Source organism: Callorhinus ursinus, unplaced genomic scaffold, assembly GCF_003265705.2.
Source record: "Callorhinus ursinus isolate GAN/ISIS: 27379988/994484 unplaced genomic scaffold, GSC_fseal_2.0 scaffold9, whole genome shotgun sequence".
In the NCBI taxonomy this organism is placed as follows: Eukaryota; Metazoa; Chordata; class Mammalia; order Carnivora; family Otariidae; genus Callorhinus; species Callorhinus ursinus.
In genome coordinates, this window is record NW_027397071.1 from 22,246,612 (window position 1) to 22,255,517 (window position 8,906).

The window sequence follows — 8,906 nt, forward strand, 5'->3', positions numbered from 1 at the left end:
TGGCAATGCTGGCCCAACGATGCTGGGACAAACTGGCCACATTGGTCCAGGATGTGCCATGCGCACGACACCAGGAGAATCCCACCTTGTCCCTTAAGACACGCCAGGCTGGACTCATATAGCAATTCATAGACTCATCAAAAATACAAATCACCCCCTCAGACATCTGCAGATTCTAAGGAGGCTTGTTCATAATCAGCCTTGGCTCGGAGTTCCTGTCCCCAGTGAATTCAGTTTCTAACTCTGCTTCCTGTTCTGTAGATGCTGGTCTGGTTTCACACCAAGGCAACGCATGTGTGGAGCTCGGCCCTTTCCTTGGACTTCCACCAAACCTGTGTGAATGCCCGTGAAACTGGTTTTCCTGGAGGGGCGAGGCAGCTGTGCCAGGGTCACGTCACAGCAGAACAAATGATCACAAGTTGTCAAGTGGACTGCCTTGTTCTTAGCAGTGTGTTGTCCCACCAACCATGTAGTTTGTCATCTTTTCTCGCAGCCCCTCCACAACTAAACTTCTGCTCTCCTCCACCCCCAAGGTCCTGTTAAATCCTAATTCACAAAGATTCAATTATTAGATTAATTAAACATTAAGATTCAATTATTAAATAATTTTTGATGTGCCTGTCTTCAGCTAAGGCATGATTCAGGATCTCACTTTCTATCTTTAGATATTTATCAAGGTTTGCTCTTCAACAAAGATAGGCCCCTCTAAGAGAGAGTTAAACTAATTTTTGTTGTGCTTTGCTGGGCCCCATTGAAGGTAGAGCACAGAAGGGGAGGGACGCTGCTTTTCTTCAGGCCCTAGAAGAGCTAAGACTTCTTAGGCCCTGTGAAATGTGTGCAGCTGGTTCAGGAGGCAAAGGTGGCCTGATGAGGCCCTCCTCCTTCCTCTGCCTGGGGAAACATTCCCTGTGCAGGTAGGAAGAATTACATGCTGGCTTCATCTCCAAAGATCAAGGAGTAACCTTGGACCATGGTGACAGGTGCTCTTTCCAGATCAGATACTCATCAAAGAAGCTAACCCAACACCTGGAGGTCACCCCTGATGAAGGTATTTCTTTTAGTAAAAATCAAACAAAACTTTAACTTCCCTGGAAAAAAGGTGATGGGGTTGTTCCGAGTAGTTGCTATGACTACTGTCTTGCTAGGCTATCCCTAGAAAAGAGGAAGTGAGCCATCTCTCCCTGTGCACTCACTGTCCACCCAGGGAATACGCAGGGAACAGAAGGGACTTGATAGTTGCTGACGGGTCCAGCAACTCTTCCCTCAGCAAAGACTGCTCCTGGGTGGAGTATCTTGGATGTGCAATCCCACTTAGTCTTCAGAGAGAATCTTCAAAGATTCTCTAAGAGATGTATCTCCACTCTAGAGATGAAGAAACCAAGGCTTGGACAGGTGAAGTGAGGCACCCAAAGCCTGAAAGCCAGCTGTTGGTTTGAAGTCCGTTCGCCTTCCTCCAAATCCCGGTGGCTTTGTATGATCATCCCCACCCCCACCCCCATCCCACAGCGACTGCTGTAGAAGGGAGCAAAGCTGAGAAGAGCACAGAACGCCGCCTGCAGTCAGCAGAATGCAGAAAGGAGCAGTAACACCGAGACCCCCGGAGGGCCTCTGCAACCACAGTCTGTGATTTCCTTTGGTTCTTGGTAAGATTCCTTTGGGAAAACTCTAATCTGTCTCAACTGAATGGAAGGCAAGGATATGTTGTTACTGTCTTGTCAGGAGGATGGCAGCTGGGACTTTGAATACCCTCTAACTTTCACTGCAAATGCCAAATATGATCATGCCTCTTCCCTCTGAATTTATACCTCAGAGGCACCTGCTAGAGAATCTTTCTTTATAGCATACAGGGTACTTCTTCAATCGCTTTATTTTGAACAACAAAATGAAGACGTATTAGTCTTAAGCCCTCTAAAGCGATGCTGATGTGGGATCCTGTGGTCGACTCCTAGCAATATGGTAGAGTAGGGGAAAGAGAAATATGACACACATTTGGCCCTTATTCCTGGGGATCTGCCCCCTCAACTGTTGAACGTTGGAGGCCACAGTGAACAAACCATATAAAGATCATGTTAAAAATCAATATTACCACATACTATCTTTTAAAAGTAAGTGGTTACCGTATGAAATCACAAATAACGATTACTGTAACTTAGAGTAAATTTTCCAATGACAACATCAGTCCTAGATTCAAAAAGTGCTGAAGGTCAAGGAACCTGGATGGATCTGCAGCTGATGAGCTCTGAAGGCTGGTTTGAAGACTGAGACACCAAAGCATAAGGCATGTTGGAAGAGTTTGATTAAATGGATTGCATTGTGAGGGGGTAAAGGCCATATGTCTGTATCACAAACATGATGTGATTTTTAAATATATCACTTAAACTATTAACATAGTAATCAGGAATAGTGAACACTACACCAAAAACTAATGATGTACTATGTGTTGGCTAACTGAGTTTAAATTTTTTAAAAAAAGGATTTTTTTTTTTTTTTTTTTAAAGAGCAGGGGAGGGACAGAGGGAGAAGCAGCCCCGATGCCGGGCTCCATCCCAGGACCTTGGGATTATGACTTGAACCCGAGGCAGACACTTAACCAACTGAGTCACCCAGGCACCCCACTTAAACTATTAACATGTTAATCAGTGTTTCTAAATTAACAAATAGCATATGTGATTTTAAGTATGTACAAGTAATTAAAAGATATTAACTATTAACTATTACATGCAGTTTTTCTCTTTCATTTCTATCCTGACACATTTTTATATTCACATCAACAAAGTCCTCTCTTCAACGTTCACTGGGTAAATGGGGATGCTCTACTATTCGGAGTCACCTCACACGCGGCACTTACTCAATGTCTTCCATCCACGACTTCACTATCATTGAATGGCGATATCCTAACTCATACCCATTTTAGCCTGACACACAGTCTGTCCTCAGTCAAACATTGTTGAGTTGTTGCCGTCGTTTTAGAGATAGAGAAATAAAGACACCCCTGGGATAAAAGACCGGGCCAAAGCCCACAGCCGATAACAAGCAGAGCTTGGCCGTTTCTAGAATAGTTTCCTGACACCCCAGCCAAGGCACAAGCCACTATCTCAAGCTGGAGAGCAAGGAAACGTTTCCTCCTCGGCTGGGATCAGAGCCGCAGCACCGGGCAAAGACTGTCCAATGGCTTGGCTTGGAAGCCACAGAGCTGGAGGCCATCTGGAGACACGATGCTCTTGGATCTGGCCACTGCCCCGGGCAATGCCACACACGTGTATTTGGCCTTTTGCTAATTGGTTATCCACTCTTGATGGCTGCGAAGCAGAACTGACAACATTTGGTTTAGAAATTCCCACTTTTTTTTTTTTTCCATATCAGACCTTATCTCTTTTCTCTCACATTCTTTTCATCGCGAGATAGCAGCCCTGCAAGCTGCCCATGGGCTCATGTGAGCCACACTGCCTGGGAACTCACTCCCAGCACCTTTCTGGAGGGGACAAGTGCCATGGAAAATTTTCAGATGTGTGGTAACGCACAAAATACTAGGAAAAGGGCTTGGCGGAACAGGCATTGCGGCGAGGTTGCTAATGTTGCAAGTTGGCATGTGTTTTGGTCAGTGACACTAAATTTAGTCATGTTTAGAGGAAGTTTTTTTATTTTAATCGCATTTTATTGAGACGTGGAGACATATTCTCAGAAGTTAAAAAAAAAAATGTGGTCTCCCAATATAATTTTAAGAACAACACTTTAAAGAAAGGTTAACATTCCCTTCACTAAGAAGCCAAGGGAGTGTGTGTCTGTGTGTGTTTCGATCTTCCTCAGTTCTGGGCAAGTCGAGCTTTCAACGGCAGAACTGTCTCTTGGCGGGGTCATGCAGCAGTCCTAAGAGGTATTTTGGCCGTGCTGCCTTCCCACCACGTGACTGATCAAAAAGTCCTTCTTGATGTCCCAAGCTTCCCTTTCCATGCGCTCCCTAGGCCCCAGCTAGCTCTGAGTTTCCACCATAAACATTCCTCCTAGGGAGTCAGTCGGCACGGCGTGCCTCCTTCCAGGCACTTAGGTCCCAGGAGGGTAGGGAGAGAGGAGAATTCAATGGGTCCTCTGGGGCAAGGCCTTCATCGTTGCCATGGAAAAAGGCTCAAGAACCAAAGGCCTCAGTCTTCAGTAGAGACATGTCAGGTCAGACTCTGAGAAGGCTGACTGGAGGTCCCTCGATGGGCCCCAGGAAAAGAAAATCCTGACCAAGGGGTCAGATCCCAGCACCACTCTACTCTTTGCCTTACCTCTCCCCTACTCCCTGCCCCCAAATCCCCCTTTCTGAATGGGCCTCAAGGGGCCCACCTCTGAGTTTGGCTAGGCAGGGAAGAGCATTCCAGATTCAGACTGCTGGCAGGGGTGGGGGAACACTTTCACTTCTTGAGCTTAAATCACCATTGTCAAGAACAAACATTTACTATGCCCCCTCTGAGGGACAGCCTTTAAGTCACTATATATTCACTGCTTCAGAGGGACCAAAAGCCAAAAGATCTAGAATTTGTTGGCATACACATCATTCTTTTCTTCCCTGATTTACACACACATATCAGTCACCACCTAAACCCTACAAAGGAGTCTCATCATTTCAAAGATAAAGCCCAGACCTATGAAGGGCCCTCAGGATCAGACCTTGCTTATCCCTCTGGCCTCACACTGTACCACTGACCCCTCCTTCGGTGCATGCAGCCATCTTGTCTTCTTCCTGGGGAGACTTTCCCTGGTCCTTCAGTCCTAGTTGGACCTCCATCCTTGCCCCAATTCTGCACGCTCCTAACAACTCAGCAATTCTCGCAGGACTTATATCATTATAGTCAAACAATTAACTAGTTGGTTATTTATTCCTCATTCCTGAATGTCAGCTCCCAGAGGGCAGAGACCATCTCTGTCTTAACCACCGCCCCCCCCAACCCCCCCACCCAGGACCTTAGGACTGTGCCTTGCACATGTAATGAGTACAAAATATTTGTTTGCATGAATAATGAATGTGTGTTTGAATGAAGAATGGGTCGAGGTGTCGGAATGTCTGGGCAAGTGCATGGAATATGGGGGTATGTCTGACTCAACTGACTAGTTCCAGGAGCCAGAAGCACACAGCCTGGCTGGGTGGTAGTGGCAGCCAGAGGAAAGGGACAGGGCAGTTCAGCCATAAAGCATTTCATAAGAAGACCTCAGGCTGCCCCGCTGGCTGGGCTCCTCCAATGTTGAGCAGAGAGAGCACTCAGCGATTTGTCTTTCTGGTTCCATGTTTTTCCAAGGAACCCAAGATTGGAAGGAAAAACGGTTTCAGAGGAAGTCCAACATTCTTTTATTCTTGAAAATCTGGAAGTCCTCATGAGGAACAGGACAAGTCTGAGGGGCTATCTTCATTTTTCACCCTGCACAGCCCAGAAGGGACCCTGTTCATCGTGGGCAAGTAGGAGAGTCATGCAGGGGTTTGTGGGTCTCACTGAAAGAACGCTGTTGGCTTTGGAGTCAGAAATACTTGGGCTCGAATCTCTGTTTCCACGTGCTAGCCAGGTGAACTCAGGCAAGTGACTTAACCTCTCCTTGAACTTCAGTAGCCTTATCTAAAATGGGCACGATTACTGGGTTACTATAGGAACAAACAGATCATAAGTGAAGTGTCTGATGCAGCAGAAAGTAAAGAATAGCTAAAATTACTGCGGGCTTATTGCTGTTAGCTCCTGGAGGGACGTTTGGCTTTGGATCACTGTGAATTTTGACCTTTTTTTTTTTTTTTTTTTTTTTTAAAGTTAGGGGTTATATAATGATCCACTACAAGGCAGGGGTTTATATAGCTGTTAGTTTGTTTCTCAAATAATAGAAAACATTTTTTTTTTCCCTTTTAACAGGTCCTTGGTTGAATTTAATCCAATTACAGTGCTGTTTGGGAAACTTTATACTGTTAGGATTATCTGCAGCAATCAATACTCCCTTGGCTGAGGGAGAAGGGGAGCCCGCTACATTTTGCTGTCCTGGAAATGCTGGGCTCAGGTGTGGAGGCCCACTGCCAGGCAAGGTTAGAAGGAACACACACGGAGACACACATTCCTGAGCCATGAGTGTGGGGCTCTTGTCTGCTCCTTATAAGGAGCGAGTTATCATCAGTCCTGCAGAAAGGTCACTGCTATTTCTCTGTCCTCAAGTGCCTGAAATCAGTTTTCCTCTGAGGGATGGGGCGGTGATTAAGCAGGGTAAATATGTCAGCACTTCACATACCCAATTATGAGGATGTTGACAGACCCTTGCAGCAGGGCTGGGTTTTGGGTTTTTGTCTGATCCTAGGGACTCTCAGGAGACATACTTGGATGAGTCCCCAGCCCCTCCCTGCCAGGGGCAAGTAAACCTGAAGATCCGCTTTTGCAGCTAGAGAGCCAGCTACAAAAGTCGGCCTGGTTGAAAGTGCTGGAGCTGGAGCTGTTCTCAGGGCTCCACTGCACCATCTCGCACCCTGGGCACAGTCTGACATTCCACAGTCTTGCGTGGATTGTGGTGCTTTCCTGGGCCCACTGCTCTGGCCTCCCCGCCAAGACCACAGGCCCCTCCTAAGCACATACAGCTTGCACCTCATCTGCAGCCCTGCAGGGCCCAGCCCAAGGGCTAGGAATTAAATGGGTGCTGGGGAAAACCTCGTTGATGACTTGATGGAAAGTTGATTAGGTTCCATGACCCAAAAAGCCTGGATGATGCCCTCCTTTCTATTCTTTGTTGAGAATGAGCCCAAGGTTGTTTAGAGCTGCTTATCTGAAGGCCTTTAGGTCTCTTCCACCTGACACCCGTTCCTAGTTGTGCCTGGAGCTGACCAGGCCCCAGGATTCCACTGTCCCCTATCCCTTCCTCTTGCAGGCGGCCACTTTTAAATCCACTTTTAGATTCTCCCCCAGGCCCACGTGAGCGAGCCCTGCTGAGCGTCCGGCACTGTACTCAGACATCAGGGCAAGAGAAGTCGAGGCGCCATCCTGCCCAGGGAGGCTTTGTGTAGCTCAGGAGTGAACACCTCCATCTGAGCCCTTCCCCATCTACTTTTCTTCTATCCCTGGGGACTTTTTAAAGCTTTTAACGTATCAATTTCCTGCTGTCATTTTCTATGTCCCCTTTGTGGTTCTCTGACATCTTTTACAACTTTCTTGTCTTTTATGGGTTTTACTGTTAATCGCTATAACAGCAAATAAGAATAAGAGGCATGAGGAAGTCACAAAGGTTCTCATATCTTTCCTTTTAGCCGCTGTTGGTAAAAGGTAAATTGGTGCAACTTCTATGGGCAGGAAATTGGCAGTATTGCCTTGAAAAAGTTATCTGCTTTAGCTCTTTCCCTTCCATCAGATGTTTATGACCTGAGAAGGGCGGGGCCAGCCGCAGGGGGGGCGGTTGGGGGGGGGAAGCCGCGGGGGGCGGGGCCAGCGTAGCCCGCGGCTGTCCCCGCCTGCCGCTTGCTGCCCTGAAGTGGGACCTGGCCCGGAGCGAGGCGTTGCTTTAGGGTGCCGGGCGCCGTTCATAAGCTCCAGGGCTGGGTTGGGGAGCCAGTATTTAAGAAATTATGGCATCTGAGCCCATAATATTCAAAAAACGGAACTTTTGTAGTAATACTGAGGATCACTCCATCGATGTTACAAAAAAACCCCCAATAAACCAAAAAACAATGTCTAATCTCTCTAATAAGAGCATGATGAAAGTTAAGAGATTTCCAAAATGGTTGGCTGCTTACATAAACAGAACAGTTAGGACAAGCTACACAATGCCCAGATAAACTACATGGGTGATCTATGGCAGAAGAATGAAAGTTCATCCTTTTCCAAATCCTTGTCACAGAAAACAGTCTCCTAGAAGTCGGGTCTGGGACAAGGCAGAGAAAAGGAACTGGCTTGTGTCGGCCTCCTGCCCGAAAAATTACCCCATGAGAATCCAACAGATTTCGTTAATTCCAGTGATTCTTCACCGGCAGGAAGCCCATCATCAAAATATAGTGGGTGTTTTCCTCTGAGAAACCTCAAACTTAGCAGGAATTTGAGACTGAATGTAGCTTTGACTTTCCAAAGAATGAGAAGCACAGGTGAACTTGTAGCTTATTTGGTGATGATAAGAGCCTTCCTGTACTCACCAAGAACTTTCGGGAAAGAAAATACATCTCACTGGACTACTGGTGGACTTGTTGCTTCTAGTAAAATCACTACTTAGAAGCAAATTAGAAAAATATGTGATAATTGGTTTAATGGGGCTTCAAACATCATAAAGGTGGTAGTTAGAATAATCATCCAAAACAGAAATTATAAATAGAAATATTCAGATTTTAAAACAAGAATTAAGTAGATTGTGGGAATAGGGAAATCACGTTACTTTTGGTTTCAAGGTATACTGGTAGTGTCGCTGAGGATGCAAAATGCTTACTTATTACAGCTGCATTCAGAGACTTCCTATTTGTTATCTGAAACATCCCTGGACTATGAGACTTCCAGAAATATGTCTCAAATGAAAATTTTGATCTATGGGGAAAGAAATCAAAACCATTTTTTTCTTGTAAAAAAGCCACATCAAGAAACCACTAAAGAAATCTGAACAATCTATTTCACATCGAAGTGGAAAAATATCCAAAAGGAATAGCTTCAGATTCCACGAGGAAAAGTGCCCTATGAAGATTGTTACTTTTGCAGCATTTGAGATTGATTCATATAGTTATTTGGTAACATTGTTGAAGAACTACTGGGTCTTAATACAATACTGCATATTGCATAAGGATATAATTTACACTGTGTGAAAAAGAGCAAGACAGGACGTGTTCCTAGGAACCACAAAGACCAATCGTCAAGATTGTGCTTCAGAAGAAGGCACCGAAATGTGTGCAGAGATTTTCTCACATTGAGAAGACTTTGAAAGTTTAAAAAGGTCAT

General features: G+C 45.7%; 1 pseudogene; it reads left to right on the forward strand.

Annotated features, from left to right (window-relative positions):
- Positions 1-7,558: 7,558 nt before the first annotated feature.
- On the forward strand, positions 7,559-8,574 carry LOC112824293 (KATNB1-like protein 1 pseudogene; annotated as a pseudogene).
- The last annotated feature ends 332 nt before the right edge of the window (positions 8,575-8,906 follow it).